Here is a 25,245-nt window from a genome sequence, read left to right as displayed (position 1 = left end):
TTTATGTCCCTGATTTAAAAAAGGATCCCACTTGCAAATTGAATGGTAACGAGCAATTACGTATCACAGCCTACCTGGCCGAGGTATACGACTGTGATATCATAATCTGCCAAGATAACATCAAATACCCCAAGTCCGAAGAAATCCCGAACATCTTAAAAACATATCACGACGAACCCCTCTCTGGCCATCGCGGTATCGTGGAAACCACCAGAAAAATTCGTGATGAATATTTCTGGAAAGGTATGACAAACGATATAAAAAATTACGTAGAATCATGCACCACTTGTCAACGTAATAAAATACAGAGAAGGAATTTTCAAGCCCCTATGGTTATTACGTCTCAATCCACTGAACCATTCGAAAGAATCTCCCTAGACCTTGTCTCATATTCTGACGTCAGCGACAATAACAATAAATACGTTTTAACCCTCCAAGATGATCTAACTCGATTTGTCCAAGCATATCCTATTCCCGACAAAGAAGCCACAACAGTCGCTAAAAAACTACTCCATTTTTGCCAGCATTACGGCATTCCCAGAAGATTCCACTCGGATCAAGGTACGGAATTCACGAACAACGTCCTCAAACAATTAACCAGATTCCTTGGTGCTAACCACACTTTCAACACTGCATACCATCCTCAGACTAACGGTGCTCTTGAACGTTTTCATGCCACCTTACGTGATCATATCAGAATGTATCACAACCGTCGTCTCAAAGACTGGGATAAGATCATCTCTTTCGCTATCATGTGTCATAATACGTCGATTAACAATTCGACCGGTTACACACCGCACGAACTCCTGTTCGGTTACAAGCCACGTCCATTCTATTCAATGAAAATTATACCGGACTATACAGCCTGCGATTATTTAAAGGACTTAAACGAACGACTCAGGGTTTCTAGAGACACCGCTTTGAAAAATATTCAAGCAATGAAAGAGAAAGCTAAAGATCGATACGACAGTCAAATCAAAAACATAGCCTTGTATCAAGTAGGAAACAAAGTCATGTTACGTGTCCCGAACCCCAATAACTTAGACCCCAAATGGGAAGGACCTTACGATGTCATACGTGTTGGTTTCAATCACAACTATCTCATAAAGAAAGCCAACCGTAATCAACTAGTGCATGCAAACAGGCTCCGACCATATCACATGCATGAAACCCTAGTTTAAAAATCATGGTCGAGGCAGATAAGTTAGTTTATTAGAAGTTAAGTTTAGTATGTAGGATCAACATTACTTTTACAAACTCAATTCAATTTAAATTCCATTTATAAGTTAAAATTTTAATTATTTCCAATCTTACACCTTACTACAAAGCCAATTTTACCTTATTACAATGTTACAGGGTCAAATCTACGATGGCTCAACCCCTTAATCCCTATAACATACGAAATCTTATGAATAATCCTTATGTTAGTTTCATCATTTGTTCAATTCTAAAAATAATGTTATACATCATTCTCTACAAAACCTATGTCTTTATTAGAAATTATATTAAAAGCAAACGCGTTTCAGACATTAACTCAATCGACGTCAATTTGTCTATTTCAGGGCAACCACGGGAATCGTTGCCACAATAACACAACCCCTGCCAACTCATGCCGGATTATTTTATGAAGAGGAAGGAACTTTATCAGTGTCCGATGACACTTGGAAATTGATCATTTATCGCGACCTAAAACCCCTATTCATCGCCCATGAATCCCTAATACGACTATCATCTAAATTTGATCAATTATCTTCAAAACATCCAAACTTCCCCACCGTAATCTCAACTAAGTCATATTTAAAGGTAAACCTAAATAAAATTAACTATCGTCTATCCGAGCTCAACATGTACCTTGGCAAGAACACGCGTCAAAAGAGAGAACTTCTAGACGGCCTTAGTTCCTTACTCAAATATCTCATAGGTACTCCTGATGCTAAAGATGCGAAGCATTATAACGAATGCATCGATATGCTCGAAAAACGCGAACTCGATTTAACATCTCTAATGCAAAAGCAATTACAAATCACCTCATCAACAATAAAAAACTTTAACGAAACCATATTTAAAATTTCTTACGATGAACAAATAATAAATGAAAATATCGATAGGTTAAATTAATACTTAAATGGAACTACAAAAACAATTTTCGACATTAGAGTAAGTGAAGATATTTCTTCAATCTCAATCCAAATATTAGAATCAGTAACTAGCTTAGAAAACGAAATCAACGACTGTCTCACTAGTATTTTATTTGCTAAATCAAATATTATTCATCCCTCTATAATATCACTAGACAGACTTTATCAAGAACTTCTTCTCTCAAACCACGCTAGATCTAACAAACAATTAGTTAGTCCTGTAACGATTAATAATATAAATAATATCCTAGACTCATCTCAACTCTCTGCATATGTCTACTCGAATAGATTAGTATATATTTTAGACTTCTCACTTGTAAAATCAGAAGCCCTAAAATTATACCATATATACTCTATCCCGATCCAACATCCCAATTCCTCACTCCACGCAACGATCCTTCCGGAGCACAAGTATTTAGCTACGAACCCCAGCGGCGAACACTACATCTCTACGAGCTCACTGGACAACTGTAAAATCTACGCAGAGAAACGAAGCGTCTGCAGCTGCAGCGACCTCGTCGTTTATGATGCAGATACTCGCCCAATATGTGAACTTCAAGTTTTGTTCAGCGCCTCTAACAAAGTTCCAAGCAGCTGCACCACTTCAACATTCGCGGCAATCATCAACACGTTCCAACCACTAGCCGACAACCGATGGATCTACATACTGACCAACGTGACACAATGTATTCTTCAGTGTGATAGCCAAGTGTCACATCATAATATTCAAGGATCTGGAATCATCACGCTTCAAGAAAATTGCAAACTCCACACTGGGTACAGCACTCTCTCAGCGCATCAAATTAAACAAGAAAATATTACTTACCCTATCATAGTCCCTGACATTCAAACAGATGACTGCTTTGAAGACATTAAAAGTCTTACTACCCCCAATCTTCTTCCTATTTCAATTAACGAGATCCCGTTGGACTTACTCAATACCCTCAAGCATCAGCTTGATAATCACAATAATGAAATACAAAAGATCAAGAACACCCCTTTCATACAAAGAAACCAAAACGGATTCTCATGGTTTTCTTTTATTTCTGGCACCCTAATGCTACTTCTCGTGCTATATGCACTATTCAAGAAATGCCTACGATTCCGAATGAACCGTAGACCCTTCGAGGACAACAACCACTGTGTCCAGATATTTAATAACTGCTTCGGTTCCTCATCATCACGTCGAAGAACAACCCACGTCCAAGCCATCCCGATGACCACAATTGGAGTCCCAACAACTACATCGTGCATCTCAGAAGACGAAGACGACGACCTCAACAATCTCCAAAGATCAGGCACACATGCCCAATCTTTATTCTAAGGGGGGAGGTGTTATATCATACCCAATATACCTATAATTATTATCTTCTATAAACTTGTGTATCATAAATTCCTAATACATTGTTTGTATAATTATGTTTAATATTGTTTGTATAACTTACTAATTATGTTTACTATTCTTAAAACTCTTAATGTGTTGTTTGTTTAAACTTACTAATTATATTTATTAATCTCAACCTTTGTAATCATTAGGATATCTAAATTAATGTTAATTGATGTTCTCACGATTAGTAATATTCTGTACACTCATTTATCAATTACTTTATTGACAAAACTCACAACCTTTGTACGATATTAAGTAATTAGATCATTACCTAATGTTTTGTGTACTCATTAAGCCTAAAGTCTCAGGACATCAGGGTATAAAAACCCCAATCATCCTGTGATGCAGTTAGTTATAATTCCACATCGACACAAGTCACATCATAATTCTGTACTAAATCTAAGTCTAAATCTAAGTCTAAATCCAAACATTTGTAATCAAGTTAATAAGTGTAAAAATCAATAAATCTTTTATTTTTAAAAGTGTTTTCAAACTTACCGTATAACACGGGTCCCGCAGACCCCACCAGGCATACGGCGTGACTTTATTTTGTAAGTATTTATTTTTCTTTCTTCTTATGAATATTGGCATTTATCCGTTAAATAATATTAGTTTGTACATAACATTATCATATTTAATTTTTTTCAGTTTAATCATGAATAAACAACTAACAGACGAGGATATAACTAGTTTATTATTCCAAGAGTTGAATAAGGAAGACTTAGTTGCATTTGATTCAAGTGGAGAAGAGTTTGACGTTGCTCTAGAGCAGTGTTTCCCAAAGTGGGCGATAACGCCCCCTTGTGGGCGCTGCAGGGTTAAAGGGGGGCAGTAAGAGACCCAGAAAAAAAATCGGGACGTTGTGTAGAGGCTTGGGAGGCGTCATCTACTAGGAGGACTCTTAGACACCGACTGAGCTCGACTCTTGACTACAAAAATGGAGGGCGCTAAAAAATAATTTATTCTCAAAGTGGGCAGTAGACCAAATAAGTTTGGGAACCGCTGCTCTAGAGGATGAAGAAGCTGTTTCTGAGGAGGAAGAAAATGATGCAGGCTCCACCTCTTCGGATTCTGAAATGGATGTGCCTCTGTCCATCCTTGCGACTACACACCACATTTGCAATCAAGAAAATTGAGTATTCGCCTTTCCACTGATCTTTGTAAAAGAATACTGTTAAAAAAATCAACTCCTGGAATAAAGCGCAGATGCCACGTCTGTCCCGCGAAAAAAGATCGGAAAACCCAGTACATTTGTGAGACATGTAGTAGTCACATTTGTGGGGGCGTCCATAAATTACGTGAGACAATTTTGGCTATTTTTCAACCCCCCCGCCCCCCTTGGTGAGATTTGGTGAGATTTTGCCTGACCCCCTCCCCCACCCCCTAATCTCACGTGATATTTAAAAAAAACCGAAATTTAATAGTTTTGGAGTAATTTAACTGAGAAAGTTTTTTTTGTGTGCTTAGTGCGAGTTTGCATTTACCGTTGTCGCTAACGAGTGCATCAAAAAGATCTATAAAGTTAAAGATTTTAGTTCTTGAAAGTATCTGCTAGGGACGCTGTACAATCATCATACATTTAATGCGTGTCATTTTTACGCGACTTTGATGAAAAAAATTGTTTGTTGTTTTATAATTTTCTTAATTTCGTCATTTATTCTGCATTTTAGTATTCACACATGCAGACGGTAGCATTGTTAGTTTTATTTGTTTAGACGGTATAGAATAAAATGTCATTATCATCATAGAAAATATAATTTTTAGGGTCCCGTAGTCCTGACAAGGAACCCTTATAGTTTCGATATGTCTGTCTGTCCGAGGTTTTGCTTGGAAACTATTGGCACTAGACAAAACAGTAGAATAAAATTTTTTTAGGGTAGCTCCTCTACATGTAAAGTGGGGATGAATTTTTGTTCGAGCAGGGCGTCCCCCACTCTAAAAACTAGACTGTTGGCTTGAAAAATCTGGAAAAATTCATAACAATACTGCTTTTTATGAACTTTCAAGAAAACTATAACGGTTAGGGTAGGTCAGTTAGTTTAAGAGTAATAGTCATTTAACTCATGTATTATAAAATTTCATATCTAATAAAAAATCCTTAGAAGAAAATATTAAAAGCGACTTTAGATGAAGTAATTGTTTGCTTCTGAAATATATTTTGTTAACGACGGACAACTACGGAACCCTACACTGCGCGTGGCACGACACGCACTTGGCCAATTTATTTCTCTATTTCTTGCGGAAAAAATTACGTGATATTTCCTGAGACCCCCCCTCTCCCCCACGTGAGATTTAGTGAGGTTTTTGTTGACCCCCTCCCCCCCCTAAAAGTCTCACGTAATTTATGGACGCCCCCTGTCTTGACCACTCGATTTTTCAATGCGCAAAGTGTTACCAAACCAAAGCCTTACAAAGTGATGAAGACTAATTATTTTGTTATTTAGATTAAGTTTATGATAGAGCCTTACACTGGATTAAAGTCTGATTAAGATCTTATTACTTTTGATACTAATTATATGTTAACAAAGTTATAGTCTCGAAATGTTGCTTAAAAATGTGAGTTAAAGTTTAATTTCAAATATTTAAATAAAGTTGATTAATTTCTAAAGTGATTTTTTTTACTATCTCTTTTTTGCCCTTTAAGCATGCGTCTTGAATCATTAAATCGATGCCTCCTAAGTAAATAATCGTAAGCCACAAAATATCAATTTTGATTTTATAAGCATTTTATAATTACTAAAATACGTATTATCGAACCCGCGAACAAAAATTGCAATATCATTTAACCTTTAACTACTGACGTGGGGGCCTCTCAGGCCTTGCAAAAGTAAAATTGTTGAATTTCTCCTCTCCCACGTGCACGACACACCCGAATCTTTTAGTACCTTCGAGTTTCATTGCACCGAGGCTGTCAACAACGGTGCACGTGATTGCACGCGCAATTTCAGTAGGTAAATTAATTTTAAAGTTTCTTGTGGGCCTCTCAGGCCCCCACCTCAGTATTGGCGTAACTTTTTTTGTCTATAGTTTTCATTTAGTTATCGTCTTTTCTTGAAATAATTTGGAAAAATCTATAATATGGAGCCCACAGTACGTCGTCCGAGAGAAAGCGGTATCTCAGAAGTAAAAATACCAAGAATTTAACGAAAAATAGAAGAACAGTAGTTTTTGGCACGTATGCTAGGAAATGATAAGCCTGTACCTGACTATCAAGATTTAAACGATGAAACCAAGTACCATATATGTATTTTGAAGATTCAAATGAAATCTACATTTTAAAAACATGTATGGCTTCCTTCACTGAGCAAAGCAAGTTTATCCAGACTGTGTTTAATTCGTACTATTTGATGTGTGTAATTTTTTTCCCCCTATTTCATATTAGGATTACTGATATATCATTAGCTAAAAAGACAATTGAAAATTAAGATTCTAAGTTGATTTGTTGAATTTATGAATATTTTTCATGATAACTTTGTGAATCATGATTTTATGAAATTTTTGCCAAAAATGCTACATGTTTTCTAAATATTGAAATAATACCTACTTATTAACAAATAATTTACATAAAAATCGTTTTATTGTATTTGAATATAACTACTATTAATAATTATTAACCATAAAACCCTAAAAAGATTATATTTTTTAAATATTTGCACATATATGTACGGGCCTCCCAGGCCCCCACGTCAGTGTTTACGTGAAATTAAATCCACCTCAGTAGCTAAAGGTTAAAATAAAAGATTTTTCACACGTATTCAATCGTATGTAATCCACGATCGCAACGTATACTATCGTAATGTCCTGTGCGATCGTCTACAGGGGAGAAGCGGTTTGGTTCACCGCTAGCGAGCGCATACTATTAGGTAAGTAGTAATTACAGTTTTCCTTTTGGTGTTGAAAATTGCCTTATATTTTGTTACTAGCTATTCAAAACTATAGTAATTAACACATAAGATTCTTTATGTTCCTTTTTTAAGCTAACAAAGTATCGTATGTTTTACATACCATGATAAACGTTGTCAATTAAATTTATTTTTTATCGTATGTAATACATACGATTATTAACGTGGTTTGTTTTCGTACGTTTGATATTGTATGTGCAATTTAATATTGTTTACGTTGGTAAATTGAGTATTTATTCCTATTGTAACGTTTAATTACGATTTTTTCGTCTTCGTTGTGAAGTTAAATTATATTTTATGTTTGTGTTTTTTTAATATTTTCAGATTCGCCATTGCCTGAAGGAGCTGATTTAATAGAAATCCAAGCATTTTCTAATTTGATCTCCAGTGATTTACTTAGTGATGAAGGTACTTCGATCCTACTAATATTATAAATGCGAAAGTTAGGATGTCTGGATATCAGGATGTCTGGAAATTTGTAACTCTTTCGCGCAAAAACTACCGAACAGATTTTGATGAAACTTTACAGTATTTTTGTTTATAACCCAGAATAACATAACATATAGGCTATAATTTATGACGATCTGTGACAAACTAAATTTCTTTAATTAGTGACATTTTTATGTATTTTTTATTAACATGGAAAGCATTGGGGGAGGCCTATGTTCAGCAGTGGACGTCCTATGGCTGAAATGATGATGATGATGATGATGATTATGTATTTTTATAAGTAATCAATAATAGGTAAAAAGCTTTATAACTAAAAAAAGTAAATCTGAATCACTCTCAGCATTATGATTAAAAGAATCTACAAGAAGATTGTGATAGAATTGGTGATGCACCGCTGGAATGACACCACTAGTACAAAGGCTTACCAAGTATTTTTTTTAACTTTGGTTATAGGTAGCAAATTTTATGGTTAAAAAGGAAGCAAACATCAGAGTAATCTTGCTGTCGTCGTCTCGTGTTAGTTTTAGTAACAACAGTCATATATTGAGACTCATCCAAATGATATTTATAATGGAGTTTATTTGAACACAACATCACCGTTCAAGTTCTTAGTCCAATTTTTACAGCCTAAGATTGACTCAAAATCCAAAAATTTGGTATGATGCAACTCGATTACAGTATATGGTTTTAACGTTTGTTTAGCCCATCGTACCAATGAAAACCATTCTAAAGGAGTATAAATACATTTATTTTTGGCACATCTTTCAATCAAAGCATGAAACTACAACCATGTACTGTAATCGAGTTGGATCATACCAAATTTTTGGATTTTAAGTCAACCTTAGGCTGTAAAAATTGGACCAAGAACTTGAACGCTGTTGTGCAATGGATGGAAATAAAAGAAGTCAAGGTGCTTCCTTCTGAGCCAAATAAACTCCATTATAAATATCATTTGGATGAGTCTCAATATATGACTGTTGTTACTAAAACTAACACGAGACGACGACAGCAAGATTGCTCTGATGTTTGACCCCTTTTTAATCATGTGCTACTATAACCAAAGTTAAAAAAAATACTTGGTAAGCCTTTGTACTAGTGGTGTCATTCCAGCGGTGCATAACCAATTCTATCACAATCTTCTTGTAGATTCTTCTAATCATAATGCTGAGACTGATTCAGATTAACTTTTTTTGGTTATAAAGTTTTTTACCTATTATTGATTACTTATAAAAATACATAAAAATGTAACTAAATAAAATAAATATCTTTAAAAGTCCAGTAGAAAAAAATAACTCATAACTTAAACTTAATTGATTTCAGAAAAAAAAAACACAATTTACTGAATTATCATTAATTATTATTCATGTTACCTATTATACAGGGTGTTTCAAAATACCCCCTAAAGCCTGAAAGGGCACAGAAACTGAAACAATCTGAAATAGAAGCCGTTGTTCCTATTGTCATATCTTGAACGGTTTTGGAAATAACGTACATCGAAAGTTTCCAAAAATATCGATATGAATTCCCTCACTTTCGATCAGCTGCAGCGGGGTTCATCGAACGCAAATCATAGACTTTGTATTTTTCAGAATGTCAATTAGCCGCATTTTTTGCCTACTTCCTTTATCGATGTGTTAAAAGCATGTTTGTTCGTTAAATAAACATTTTAAATAGGTACTCACTAACACTTTACATGTGTACGTACATTTGAAAAATTTTGTGAAAACTTCATCTATCGAAATCAGGCCACTTGATGGAAAAAAAATCGTAAGTAAATAACTTTTTCCGATAGCAACATCACTACTAATGATAGTTTTCAAACATTCTTAGACAACAGAAAAAAAATAAAAAAATCCGTGAAATTCCAGGTAGGTTACGTTACCGTACCTTCAGTCGAATTCTGTTATTATTTAATCTTTGAAATTGCATTTCCGCCCATCTTTAGCTTACTCCTAGTACCTTTCCTGGTACCACCAGGAGTAAGATTGAATTGTGTTCCGTATAAAAATAAGCATTTAGTAACCAGTTTGTAAGTTCACCATAAGCACCAATAAGGCCTCATAATTACGGAGCCGCAGCGCGTGATGCGGTACTTATTATCGCACGCATAAACACAAAAAATATTGATGCGAGACGGGTGAAGTGGTGGTGCCAGCCTCTCTTTGCGCGGTGAATCCCGCAACAATAAACGCCGTGTGAGACGCATCGAAGCCATCCGCAGGATTCGGCTGCAAATAACGTTCCATTTCAAGAATACGCGTCTTAAATCGCTTTTCCGTAAAAGCACTCATGCACACACAATGCCAATGTTTGAACTCAGTACGTCGCACAACGTACGATGCCCGGCGTCTCCGTAAATGAGGCCTTAGTTTTATGTCATTGGATACAGAGGCGTTCACATCATATTTTACAAAATCCTTGCAAAATGGCTCCTATTTAAGCAGCAAAAGGTTGATGTGAACGCATCTGCACCATTATTATTATTATTTTGTAATAATTTGCCAATAATAATAACATTAATAGCGGCATTTAAAAAAATGCTGAGAATTTAAAACAATTCTAAAATAATAATAATAACAACAATAACAACAACAACAACAAAAAACGTACATTTTGACAAACATTTTATTTAGTAAATCAAGCGCTCAAAGAAAGGCCAACGCGGAAGCAAAAGTACTAGGGAAACATCAGTGCTTGAGCTTAAGCATTTTGGGTTTTCAGTTTCTTTTACGAAACCCTAATAGACAGTGATTGTAAACATTTTTACTTAGAATTTTTTTTGGTGGCTTGTTTTGAGTTTGCACATTTGCATAGTAACGGTTGGCACCTTTTAAACCCGCGCGTTCGCGGGGGCGAGTGGGGCGCCTTACTACATTTTTCAATTATCCCAAAAGTGAAATTTTAAGTTGGTATGAAGAACATGACGTCATACTGTAGCATCGTATCGTACAACTCCGTGTAAGTTTTTCCCTCCATTCGATAAAATTTGTCGTAACAGAAAAATCTAAAAACATTAACTACTCACATCCATAATCATTATTTCAAAACACATAAATGCCTAGTCAATGGTAATACTAACTTACCATCAGGTGAGATCGCGGCCAAATGTTTAACTATTCATTTAAAAAATATGTTTTTATTTACTCATAAACCTTCTTTAATAAATTTCAAAATCGCCTCGTACTTTTAAACTTAAAATCTTAAAAATCAATGAAAAATTAAAATAATACCCAAAGAAAATGTTGGCAACCTCATTAGTGGGCAGACGCTCGGGAACACCACCCCCCGCCCCATCTAACGGCTAACTCGTGCGCAGCGCTGCGCGCCTGGTGGCGCCTGGTACACAATGGGCCGAAATATGCATTGCGTACTTATTCCGGACCAACAATATTTTTTTATTCACAACTAATTTTAAACATGCCTTTTGTATGTTAAACTTTTGGTGGTACAAATACTCTTAAGATTGTGTATGTAATTCTAACTCAGCAAACTCTTGCTGTAAACGTAAACTTATTACAAAGGTAATGCTAGAACATAATCACGGGATGATATTACTTTAATATGCTTAAACTAAACAAGGCGGCTGAATAAAGGTATGGGAGAAATACTAAGTAGGTGCGCGTTATTGACACTGTTATCAGAACGCCTAAACATTGAGGCTCAGTCAAAGAGAAGGTGACCTTTGTTCCTTAACTCGCCGAGCCTATTATTTACTTTGCGTGTTTGAACACAGTCACTCAATGTTTTGTTAAATTTATTAATTATCTCTTTGTCAAACAAAATAAATCAAAAATAGCACAAAAAAACACAACTATTTGAATTGCATACTCATCTGTTTTCGGAATGCAGATCATAGATTTAAAAAGATAGCTGATTCTGGTTTTACATTAATTGTAGAACAGTCATGTTTCTGATGTTGCAGTAAGTTAAGAGGACTGTTTATTATTAACAGAAATGCAATTAATGTTCCCGTGTAAACACGTTTAGGATTGTTATGTTAAGTAGGTAACTAAATTTTACAATATTTTTTCGGGTATGTTGGTGGGTGGGGCTTGTCACTTGACACCTTTTGACAAGCAGTTTCATACTAATTATGAGACATTTGGACATAGACTTAAAATTAAGTTAAAATTTAGTTACCTACTTAACTACTTAGTACGTGTAAATCAGTCTTAGGCTGCTTTTGTAAAAGTGAAAATTATTAAGGGACGCTTTAGAATGTTGATATGAAAATAAATCTGAGGATTCAATAACATTTCTTCTATTTTAAAATGAGACGTAACTTGGTAGACAAAGTAGGTAGGTACATAAACGACATTGCGACATTCCTTTACCTGCGAAATAAAAATTAGCGGACTAAAATCATTGTTAAAATGTTGTTGAAATGTTGCATTGTCATAATAAGAAGTTGCAAAAATTTGGCATGTGGCACGATCCCGTTCGCACCACTTTGCATTGTGCGGAAGCGCCGAAAGATCGCGACACCGGCCGTCGGCTCTTCTTTGATTTAGTCGTTCATATGCTTCGTGCGTGATCGGTGTGTTTTCCTATCGTTTAACTACTTTCGAAAGCTTTGTGTTTTGTGTTGTTTTGCTACAATGGCAATGTTTTCTAATTCCGAATATTATGAGATGATGTTGTGTGTGGGTCGAGCTGATGGAAATTTAGTTCAAGCCCGTGAACTTTATCGGGAACAGTTTATCGAAGGTAGACTGGCGGCTGACCAGCGACGGCTTCCGTCGTATCAGTGTTTCCTTGATATGGTGACACGTCTCCATTTTACGGGCTCTTCATCGATCGGGTTCTAGTGGACGCCCGTGTCGTCACGGGTGATGACGGGTGATGGGATGACGGTCACGTCATCATCATCCGTGAACCATAATTTTGAATGCTTGTTGTTTTGTTAACGACGTGCGTGTAATTTTTTTCTCCGTAGGTATTAAATAATACCTAGTAAATACTAGGCGCACAGAATGTTTTATGAGGCGTGGCCGGGGGCGTGAACATAGAAAGTTGCTCCTGGTCACCCCTGGTCACTCCTGGTAGGACAATGAACCCAAATTAGTGATGGGAATTTTTATAATCGATATTTTTATTTTACATAAATTTACCCGAATTTAGAATATGTCGCTATGATTGTAAGAAATTAACAAGGGACTCTTTATAGACGTTTATTAAACACCCTTCAGTTATTAGGGGTTTTTTTGAAACACCCTGTATAGATTCCTTATGTACAATTTTTGAATAATATTAGAGGCTCTAATAAGATTAAATACTATTTTTTTTAAAGTAAGAACAATAACGATGTAACTTTGTTAATTGATTTTATCAATTAAGAATAGATTTTGCTTATTTTAAGGTTAATAAAGAAGATAAATATTCCTTTTATCACTTTATAAATAAAACTTTTTAATTTAATCGTAATTGCTATGTTTAAAAAATAATCAATGTTTATTAGAAAACAAAAAAAAACATTTTTTTATTTGATCTCGTCAGTTAATTACTTTTGATTTAATTTATTTGTAATAACTTCACATTCTATGTTAATTTAAAACAATTTAATTATATTTTCATAAGAAAGAAAGACTGTTATAACGTGATTCTTTGGTACAAATTAATAAATATGGTATTTAAAACAGAGGTTTCATTTCAAGACTTTCATTGTGTTCAAATTGATTTTGTGAATCCTTTTGTCCAAAATAGATGAGTACCTAATTGAATAATTTAGTTTTAGCATGAATTTACAATGAAAAATTAATAAATATGTAACATACCTTCGACAGTATAAATGATTATGTTCCCGTACAATGGAGTATGTGGCTCTTACTATATATTTTACCTACAGCTAGACAAAGTAAATAATTGTATAGTTATGTTACGATTTCTATGACTAATTTTATCCGCCGTAAAACACCGTAACAACAATATCTCCAAAACTACAATATATTTACAAATAAATGTTATTGTATGATAATACACCTTAAATTGACTATAAGTTTTGAAAAAATCGTATCCCTAGCTCAAAAGATGGGAAAACTGCACACATAAATATCTTTAAATGGCTCTACTGTAAAGTTTGGTTTTAAGACATACGATAGTTTACTTAGGAGGCATCGAAATCACCTTACATAGTAAAATTTATAGAAAAAAAAGCTATTTAGAAATCGGGGTCTGACAGACCCACCAGGCATAGCGTGTAACTTATGCCCACCAGGCATGCCAAGGGTTAACATTAATAATGCATTTTAGAAACTATATTCTTCATATTAAACCAGTAACAAATGTTAAGAAATGGAGAAAAATCTTGTAGGCACTTATACACACTATACATTTTCACCTAATCTATATTATTCGTAATGACTTATTTTATAACCAATAACGGATATTTGCATGAAATTTAGATATTAATCGTTTTACTTTATAATTTTCTCAAAACTACCATATCGAATGTATTGGAAACTTCTCTTTTTAAATCCAAATTTTTATTTCACATAAATACACGTCCATTAGATGTTAGTACATAATCAATTTAATTACAGTGTATCTTGCCATGACTGCCATGTGAAAGTTACTAAGTTTATAAGAACATGTCAAAACGTTAATATTATATCCAATTATATCCATTTGTAACCGTAATCTGGCAAATAATGAATTATGGTCACGATTTAGGGACTGTCTCTTGTCGTGAATTCTACCTACTTAGCTTTACGTGTTCTGCGGACAGTACGTGTTCGCGCCCGGGCAACTGGCCTTGGAGCGGGCGACGCAGTGAAAGGTGCCGGGAGCGACGACGGCGGCGCGTGAAGGCGATCCCACACTTGGCCACCGAGCGGCGCGCACGACACTCATACTTAAGCATAGCACATTCATTGTTTACCTATTGTTGTGGCTTCGTTTATTGAAATTATAATAACTTTAATACAGTCCACTCGCGTTATTATTCAAGACCTGAGGCTCAAACATTGGTCCTTCTACCGTGAAAGAAGCACAGAAGAAACCTACAAGCCATCGTGACAACTTGGTTGAACTTTGGACTCAACGTGTCGACCGCTGTGACAAGTCATCGTTCTCATCAATTTATGGACGGAACGTTAAAGACATCCGTGAGTTCGTTCCAATTTTTTCCTTTCCCATCCAATATTTTAATTAATTATTATTAATATCAGTGTTTGATAATATTATTTTCCCATTTCCATTTCTACTCATACTATCGCATTCTTCGCTTCTAATTTGACCAGACAGTTTTGATTGTCAAATCCATATAAATATTGCACAGTTGCACTTTAATTTAATACTTCCATTTATTTTTTCGCACGGCTTACGTAATCAAGGCCAACGACCCGTCTCGATACCTGCGCCTACGCTTTCACTTTTATTTGCTACGGTTCTTTGTTATCAAACAGCTGTGCATTATTCTCAATAGGCCATTAAATTTTATTACTTTATTGCATCGGTTATCATTATCACAACTTCTTATTTAAATACTTTTTAATCACATTCAAAATGTCATTAGACAAATTAATAAAAAAGCGTAGTAGCATGAAAGCAAAATCAACACATTTTGAAAACTTTTTGAACGCACTTTTATGTACAAAAGAACTGTCTGAACTACAACAAATAGATTTAGAAGCTCGCTTAAAAACTTTCGATGCCTTATACGAGCATTACGACGCGTTGCAGATGGAGATCGAGTCGACCTCGGACGCGGCTGATGATGAATATGCGGAGCGAGCCCAGTTCGAGGAGCGTTACTACTCCCTGCTGGCTCGAGCGCGCAAAGCATTGGCTGTGTGCTTTGCTGAGCGTGCTCGCTCGGAGGCGGGTTCTGATGCGGGCTCCAAATCAGGTGCATCGTTTAAAAATAATTTTGTGCGCTTACCTAAAATTGATTTGCCACACTTTAATGGTAGCTATGAGTATTGGTTAGAGTTTAGAGACACCTTCTGCTCATTAATTCATAACAGCGATTGCATCGATGACATCAACAAGTTCCACTACCTCCGTGCGTCACTTGAAGGCCAAGCATCGGAGATAATAAAAAATATAGATTTTAAGGGTGATAATTACGCAATGGCTTGGGACTTGTTGTGTGAACGATACAATAACAGTAGACTCTTAGTAAATAACCACGTACAGGCTTTGTTTGATGTAGAAACGCTGACTAAAGAATCATCTTTATTGTTGCGCCAGCTTATTGACACTGTTAACAAAAACATACGGGCACTTAAAACATTAAAGGAACCTACTGAGCACTGGGATACTCTCATTATATTTATGATATCTAGAAAGCTTGATTTCACTACTAGTAGGCATTGGGAGGAGTATCGCAATACTCTGTCGGGTTCTCCAACTCTAACGCAGTTTTGTACCTTCATATCTAACAGAGCTGATTTATTAGAAACTTTAGAAAATAATCAAGCTAAATTAAACACACAAAATAATAACACTAAACAAAAAAGCTTTATTGTAACTAATATTGGGGAACATACAAGCAATAATAACTTACAAAATAAAAATCTACAACATAATAATTTACAAAATAACACTAACCTAAATAACAAAATATCAAAATGTCCTTTATGCTCAAATGATCATTTGCTTTATACTTGCGAGTCATTTAGAGTTTTATCTGTTGAATCACGATTACAAAAGGCAAAAGAATTTAAAGTCTGTCTAAATTGTTTACGCTCAAGTCATACCACACAAAAATGTAGATTGTCAGGATGTAAATATTGCAAGGCCAGACACAATACGCTTTTGCACATTGAGCCGACTGAGCAGACATATCAAGACCCCATGCCATCTACTTCTACTAGTGTTGCTTTATCTGCAGATACAACAAAACAGCCTACTAGCGCACCCAATGTTTTGCTGTCCACAGCTATTGTGAAGGTGGTGAGCCACAACGGCGAAAAGCTCAACGCTCGGGTACTGCTCGACAACGGCAGCACGGCGAACTTCATTACCGAGAGCCTCTGCACAAAACTGGGTTTGTCACGACGCAATGCAGCCTCCACTGTGACAGGTATCAATCATCAATCTTCTTATAGTACACAGTCTTGCCATCTCAATATTGAGTCTTCCAACGGTGACTATACAGTTGATTTGGACTGCCTAATTTTATCAGAAGTAACAAAGGTTTTACCCACTTCTTTTGTCAATATAGAGAATATTCCTATTCCGTCAAGCCTTCACTTAGCTGACCCTACATTTAATATTCCGTCTGTAATTGACATTCTACTTGGGGCTGAAATTTTCTGGAGTGTAGTAGGCTCCGCTTCTATTGATTTGGGCAAACAAATGCCTAAGTTATGTGAGACAAAGTTCGGATGGATCGTATCTGGTCCAGTCTTCAGGGGACCTTCATTTCACACCACTCGACACTTACATTTTTGTAACTTTGCCAATCCCAGTGACACTCCAAACCTGTCTAAATTCTGGGAACTCGACTCGGTTCCTCCAAAACACTCACTATCCCCAGAAGAAAGAGCGTGCGAGTTAAGCTTCACCCAGAACACATGTAGGAACAAGGATGGCAAATTTACTGTTACGATGCCCTTAAAAGATGATCCTACAGTTTTAGGGGAATCATACACTATGGCAAAGCATCGCTTTCTGTCTTTAGAGCGGCGTTTTCAACGTGATCCTGACTACAAGGCTACATACGTTGAATTCATGAATGAATACGAACGCCTTGGTCACATGACTGAAAATGTCAACATTACAACACCACATTCAGGTCACGTTGAATACTTCATACCACATCATGGTGTAATAAGAGAGTCAAGCACTACTACTAAATTAAGAAGCGTATTCGATGCTTCAGCTCCATCATCCTCAGGCCTCTCACTCAACGACCTTCAAATGGTAGGCCCCAAGGTTCAAGAGGACCTCTTGTCGATCTTGCTGCGGTTTCGGCAGCATAAATACGTTGTTTCTGGGGATGTTGAAAAAATGTATCGCTGCATCGAAATAGCAACGTCGCAAAGACCTCTTCTTCAAATTATTTTTCGCAATGACCCAAAAAAGCCACTTAAAACATATAGTCTCAACACGGTCACGTATGGGACTGCGTCGGCTCCTTACTTAGCTACCAAATGCTTGGTTAGCCTGGCGGACGCAGCCTCTACTGAAGATGTGAGGTCCGCAATAGCACGAGACTTCTATGTTGATGACTATTTAGGTGGGGGTGCATCTATACCTGAGACAATAGCACTCGTCAAAGAGGTCACAAACATTCTGTCCTCAGCTCATTTTTATTTAAGAAAATGGCAATCTAACAGCCCAGATATTCTAAAGGCCATTTTAGGGGATTCTAATCAGGAAAGTCCCACCTTTTTAAATCTTTCAGACCACAACACCCCATCTAAAACCTTAGGTTTGAACTGGCTATGCAACTCAGACCACTTGTCGTTTTCAATAAATATTGACCATGTAGAAAAGGTCACAAAACGACACATTTTGTCAGTAATTAGCCAAATATTCGATCCCCTAGGATTAGTCGGCCCTTGTATTGTCGAAGCAAAAACAATAATGCAAAGACTTTGGATTGATAAATGTGAGTGGGACAGTAAAGTTTCTCTGGAGATTGACAATATGTGGAGAATGTTTGTGTCAACGCTTCCTTATTTAAATAATCTAAAAATTCACCGCTGGGTTTCTTTCGAATCGGCTGTGAACCATGAAATTCACGTTTTTTCTGATGCATCCGAGAGGGCTTATGGCGCATGTGTATATATTCGATCCATTAGTCAAACTGGCTCTATCACAGTTCGTCTCCTTCTGTCCAGGAACCGTGTAGCACCGATAAAATCCGTTACGATCCCACGGCTTGAACTTTGTGCCGCACTATTGGGGTCAAGACTGTGTACAACCGTTCTTGAGTCACTGACAATGCCAATCCAACAATGCTTCTTTTGGTGCGACTCGATGATCGTACTCGGTTGGCTGAATACTCCTTCGAATCAGCTCAAACCCTTTGTGCGTAATCGAGTCAACGAAATTGTTGAGAGTTCTGCCGGTCACATGTGGAGGTATGTACCGTCGAAAGATAATCCGGCGGATCTTCTTTCTCGCGGGGCGAAGGCTGACACTATCGGTGATAATATTCTGTGGTGGTCAGGCCCAAGCTATTTACAAAATGATGAACAGGACTGGCCTACTATGCCGACAAATAGCGTGAAACAAGATTTGCGTGAAATAATTTCACACTTTATTTATAATAATATTAAACAATCATCTAACGCTAATCAATCACCAACCATCATACAATCATTAATTCACTATCATTCTAATTTCAATCGCTTACAAAGAGTCTTAGCCTATATTAAAAGGTTTATTTACAATTTAAAAAATAAAAACTCTAAACTACACGGCGCTCTTTCTAGCGATGAGTTAAACGATTCATTGATGTGTTTACTACGCAGCGCACAAAGAGAGATGTTTCCGGAGGAACTAAATATTTTGGAGTCGGAAAGATCTCTACCGCGTAAAAATAGACTTATTTCATTAACGCCATTTCTGGACTCTGAAAAGGTCGTACGAGTGGGCGGTAGACTCGATAATTCTCCTTACGACTACAATATTAAATACCCAATACTGCTTTGTAGTAAACACCACTTAACTAAAATGCTATTTCATGTGCAACATTTGAAAATGCTTCATGCAGGGCCTCAACTTTTACTGGCAAATTTGCGTCTTAACTATTGGACTTTAGGTGGCAGGAATCTTGCTAGGTCAATTGTCAGACAATGTGTTAAATGTTTTAGATTTAAATGCCAAAATATACAACCTATAATGGGACAGCTGCCTTTATCAAGAACTAACTTAGAATACCCCTTTTTTGATTGCAGTGTTGATTATGCTGGTCCTGTACTCATAGCAGACCGTAAAGGTCGGGGCTGTAAGCTCACAAAATCATACCTATGCATCTTCGTTTGTCACGCAACTACAGCAGTGCATCTAGAGCCCGTCACTGACCTCACAAAAGAGGGCTTCATCGCAGCACTTAATCGTTTCGTTTCTCGCCGCGGCAAACCGCAAAGCATCTTGTCTGACAACGGCACGAATTTTGTCGGAGCCAATAATGAGCTACAAAAATTCTTAACCGACTCATCTTCTGATGTTGCATGTGAGATGTCTCGTGAAGGCATCAGCTTCTCATTCTCACCGCCATATTCACCTCATTTCAACGCAATGGCCGAAGCCGCGGTTCGCTCTACCAAGCACCATTTGAGGAGGTTGTTGAGTCTCACTAACTTCACATATGAAGAGTTAGCAACCTGTCTGTGTCAGATCGAGGCCATTTTGAATTCTCGTCCACTAACTCCTCTATCCACCGATCCTTCCGATTTTTCTGCTCTCACTCCTTCCCATTTTTTGATTGGACGACCACTTACGTCTGTACCGTGTCCGCAGATCCCTGAGAAGAACATCAGCTGCTTTGACCGATTCAAGAGGATTGAATACATCCGACAGCACTTCTGGCAGAGATTTTCTCATGAGTACATTTCCTTGCTTCAGCAAAAAACCAAGTGGTCCACTTCTTCTGGCCAGCTCACTGAAGGAATGCTCGTGCTTCTTCGGGACAAGGCGCTACCACCGTTAGTTTGGGCCTTGGGTCGCGTGGTGCGCACCTATCCTGGACCCGACGGCGTTACCAGAGTCGCCGAACTAAAAACGAGGAGAGGCAACGTCACAAGAGGGTTCAACAACATTTGCCCTCTTCCCTTTGAAGAGGTCAAGGGGCGGGAGGATGTTCGCGCCCGGGCAACTGGCCTTGGAGCGGGCGACGCAGTGAAAGGTGCCGGGAGCGACGACGGCGGCGCGTGAAGGCGATCCCACACTTGGCCACCGAGCGGCGCGCACGACACTCATACTTAAGCATAGCACATTCATTGTTTACCTATTGTTGTGGCTTCGTTTATTGAAATTATAATAACTTTAATACAGTCCACTCGCGTTATAATTCAAGACCTGAGGCTCAAACAGTACGTGTTACTTTTAACTGGGGACTGTCTCTCAGCACAGTGGCTTAGAAATGGTATGTCTTTTCAGACTACGACTACATCAGGTTGACTGATGATGAGGATGCGTATGTAGATCTACCCGCGCCACAGTCGGAAACCGATGGAAGGCCACCAGAATCTGGTGATGAGAACCAAACTGAAATGACTTCGTCAATACCCTCTGCCGTAACAGTTCCATCGAATAATGTCGTTCCATCGACTTCGACCGATCATCGATGTATACGTACTACGCATAAGATTTCGCGATTGTGGCATTAAATAACACTCGCTATGTTGAACTTAACTATACTGCATCCGTACACGTTACTTTAGTGCGATTTAGACATTCTTTATAAAATCTATTTAATGGTGTATTATAATCGATTATTGAAGTTATTGTAAGCTAAAACTTCTTGCTCCATTTTGGAAATAATTAATTTGTCAAGTAACCAAACTTATGACGTCACTTGCCACACTCGCGTAGTACATTTTTTTCAGTACAGTCAGTTTAAACTAGGCAAAATTTTTATTTTGAATTTTTTTTTTTTTATGCTAGACAAGGCAGGTATTTGACCGCAATCGCACCTGGTGTTAAGTGAGTTAAGTTTTGGGAGTAATGTATTTTTTTCATCCAAGCTGGAGCAGCTGGTTTTGTAATTTTGATAACATTTTTTTTTATTTTTTTTATTCTCTTTTTCACTACAATCTGTTGCCTTGCTGGAACATTGAGTAGTATGTTTGTTGGGATATGTCATGTCTTGCTCGGTATGTGGCCTGTGTCACATCCTACTTCACTTTATTGGGTTTTAAGTGTGTCCTGTGGAGTTTTTCGTTTCAGTCTACGATGTGTCTGGGTTTCGTCCATCAGAGGTCTCGCCAAGGGGTTGGGGTGGTTTGTGATCCGTTTTTTGTACGATTTTGTATGATGTACAATTTCCTGGCTGACTGTGTTGATTTGTAGGTCATGATGCAGCTGTTCATTTGTGACATACCAGGGAGCATTGGTTATCATTCTCAGCATTTTGTTCTGAAATCTCTGTACGATTTCGATGTTGGAATGTGAGGCTGTGCCCCATAGTTGGATACCATAGGTCCAGATTGGTTTTAGTATTGTCTTATACAGGAGAAGTTTATTATGCATTGACAATTGCGATCGGCGGCCTATTAGCCAGTAGAGTTTTCGTACTTGCAGTCCCAGCTGTTTACGCTTGGTAAAAATGTGTGTTCTCCACGTGAGCCGTTGGTCAAGATGTAAGCCCAGGTATCGTACGTTGTCTGTTTGGGGGATCTCGAGGTTGTTAAGTGTAACTCCCGGGCAGATTCCCCTTTTCAAGGTGAAGGTGATGTTGACTGATTTGGTTTCATTCGCTTTGATTCTCCACATCTTTAGCCAGTTTGATATTTCATCTAGTCCAGTTTGTAGGATTCTTGATGCCTCTATTGGGTCTTGATGGGAAGCTAGGATAGCAGTGTCATCGGCGAATGTTCCAGTAGTTATGCAATCTGATGTCGGAAGATCTGAGGTGTAGATTAGGTAAAGTAGCGGCCCCAATACACTACCCTGTGGGACACCTGCGTTAATACTGCGAAGACCCGAGAGTGCTTCGCCATTTTGGACTAGAAAGTGTCTATCCTCTATGAAAGACTTCAGAATTTCGTATGCGTGTTTGGGGAGTAAGGATTTTATTTTGAATAATAAACCTGCATGCCAAACTCGGTCAAATGCTTGAGATATGTCTAGAAAGACACTGGCGCAGTACTTTTTAGCTTCAAAGGTCTTGTCTATTTCATTTACTAGCCTGTGAACTTGATCAATAGTGGAGTGCTTGCGGCGAAACCCAAATTGGTGGTCAGGAATTAGTCCGTGCTGTTCTACCAGTGGTAATAACCGTAGTAATAATAACGACTCGTATATTTTAGACAGGATGGGCAGTAGGCTAATAGGCCGGTATGACTTGGGGTCCTCAGGTTGTTTCCCTGGTTTTAGTATCATTATTATTTGTGCAATTTTCCATTCTGGTGGGATAAATTGTAGTTTCGATACCGCGTTAAATATTGCTGTGAGTAATATTATTCCAGAATCAGGCATTTCCTGCAGGATTTTATTGGTGATCAGGTCATATCCAGGTGATTTCTTAGGGTTGGCTTTTTGTATTACTCTTCTGACCTCTTTCGCAGTGAACTTCATTGGTGTCTTTTCATCTAAGTCTTCTGCTTTAAGGTATTCCAGCACCATTTTCTCATGTTCTGGTGGGCCTTCATAGGGATGGGGTTGAAAGACGTTTGTTAAGTGTTCAGCAAATGTGTTTGCCTTCTCCTGGTCACTACGAGCCCAGTTGCTGTCTATTCTTCTCAGTGGTGAGGAAATAGTTATAGGCCGTTTAATGTTCTTTGTCGCTTTCCAAAGTGAGTAGTCAGTAGCAGCGGTGGAATCGAGGCTCTCCAGGTATGCCTGAAACCCTGCGTTTCTGTCTTGTTCAAGAATACGCTTTAGTTCTGCTATTTTGTAGTTTAAGAGTTTTTTTGTATCAGGGCATCTGTTTTTCTGCCATAGCTTGCGAAGCGCTCTTTTCTCTCTAACTTTGTCAAGAATGTGTGAGGGTATGTGTTGCTCAACAAGCTTGTGTTGATTTATTGGGGTTGAATTCCATGCTGCACACTGAATGCTGGTGGTGAAAAATTTTATGGCGTCTACAACGTCACCTTTTGTTTGTAGTGCAATAGGTTCACAAAATATATCGTCTATTAGGACACGGAATAGGGGCCAGTTAGTCCTTTTGCTGTGCAATGTGCATCTTTTGGTAGTTTCTCTGAACTTTGCTCCTATTTCTACCAGAATAGGTGAGTGATCCGAAGATAAGTCCCAGCAACTATAACAGGAGATGCTGCTTTGTGGTATGCCTTTGAATATGCAGAAATCTATGATATCCGGTATTTTTTCCTTGTCAGAAGGCCAGTATGTGGGTTGACCTGTTGAAGTTACGTTCATAGTTCCTGCTTGTATGCATTTGAGTAGTTCGCGACCTCTTGGTAATGTTAGTCTGGATCCCCAGTAGGTATGTTTGGCGTTATAATCTCCAGCTGCTATGAAACGATTTCCAAGAGTATTGAAGTAATCATTGAACTGATCTGCCTTTATAGTGTGTCTAGGGGGGCAGTATAGGGCCGATATTGTGATATTACCAGTCCAATCACACACAACCACACTAGTAGCCTGAATGTAGTCCTTGCAGTATGCTTGGATTTGATGATGTCTGATGTTTGATTTAATGAGAATGGCTGAACCACCGTGTGCTTTGCCATCTGGATGCATGGTGTGATATAAAGTGTAGTTGGAGATTTTAAGAAAGCTCTTGATTGTAAAATGGGTTTCAGAGATCAACATAATGTCAACTTTATATGTGTTCAGGAAGATTTTTAACTCATTCGAGTGGTTTGACAGGCCGTTAGCATTCCATACACAGAGCTTTAGCGTATCGAATGCAACGGTAATCTTGACATGAGTTCAGTTATCATCTGAGTCATTTTTAACATTTGGTTCATGAGAGTCTGTATTGAGGTATTAAAGGTTTGTAGAATATCTGACATCTGTTTCTGTTCTGTACTTGGAGCGTTATCTTTGTTGGATTCTGTATAGTTACTTTTCACGGTTGCTGCGTATGATTTACCTGGGTCATTACTCTCTGCTTTGGTTTGACTATTTTTCATGACATATTCAGATCTTTTAAGTGTCTGATGTTTGGGTTGAGTAGGATATTTTATATTTTGAAGCTCTTTATATACAATGCAGCCCTTGTAGTTGGCAGGATGATTACCTTCGCAGAGTATGCATTTCACTTTATCTGAACGTTCTTTTCTAGGACAGTCTGCTGTGTGATGAAGTCCAGCACTCTTCACGCATTTAGATTGTCTGTGGCAAAATTTTTGTGTGTGTCCGTATTGTTGGCAGTTGGAGCATTGTGGAATTTCGCGTTTAGGCCTTGGTGGTTCGATTTTTATTCTACAATTAAGAAGTAATCTGATGCCGTAAATATCCTTGTTATTAGGACTCGGTTGCAAGTCTACAAAGAACATTGGAAGGGGTTTTTTCGTTTTGCTGTTTTTAATATTCCATATGTTATTGGGTATATGGTTTAGTTCTTCCAAGGCTTGTTTTATTTCATCAACGTCAGTTGAGTGATGAATATGTTTTAGTACAACTCTGAAGCTTCTCTCCTGTTTCGGTTGGTACGTATAAAACTCTGTATTTCTGCTTTTAAGTTCTTTATATATAGTTGAATATGTTTCTTTGGATTTTGACTGGATTTTAACTCTTTCACCTTGTAAGATTTTTATTTCGTAGTCTCCTTGAGCCACATTTT

The 25,245-nt window shown here is 37.5% G+C and overlaps 2 long non-coding RNA genes across 2 annotated transcripts; both read left to right on the top strand.

The window, feature by feature from the left end:
* The first annotated feature begins 4,039 nt into the window (after window positions 1–4,039).
* LOC135087338 (uncharacterized) lies at window positions 4,040–4,444 on the top strand. The gene is made up of 2 exons (XR_010260749.1): window positions 4,040–4,076; window positions 4,174–4,444. It is a non-coding gene; the product is annotated as an uncharacterized LOC135087338 (long non-coding RNA).
* Window positions 4,445–14,617: 10,173 nt separating this feature from the next.
* On the top strand, window positions 14,618–20,795 carry LOC135087336 (uncharacterized). Its single transcript, XR_010260746.1, has 3 exons — window positions 14,618–14,980; window positions 15,558–16,902; window positions 20,295–20,795. It is a non-coding gene; the product is annotated as an uncharacterized LOC135087336 (long non-coding RNA).
* The last annotated feature ends 4,450 nt before the right edge of the window (window positions 20,796–25,245 follow it).

This window comes from Ostrinia nubilalis (genome assembly GCF_963855985.1).
Source record: "Ostrinia nubilalis chromosome W unlocalized genomic scaffold, ilOstNubi1.1 SUPER_W_unloc_1, whole genome shotgun sequence".
NCBI classification, from domain to species: domain Eukaryota; kingdom Metazoa; phylum Arthropoda; class Insecta; order Lepidoptera; family Crambidae; genus Ostrinia; species Ostrinia nubilalis.
Note: the sequence above shows the minus strand (reverse complement) of the source record. Positions and strands in the feature narration are given on the sequence as shown.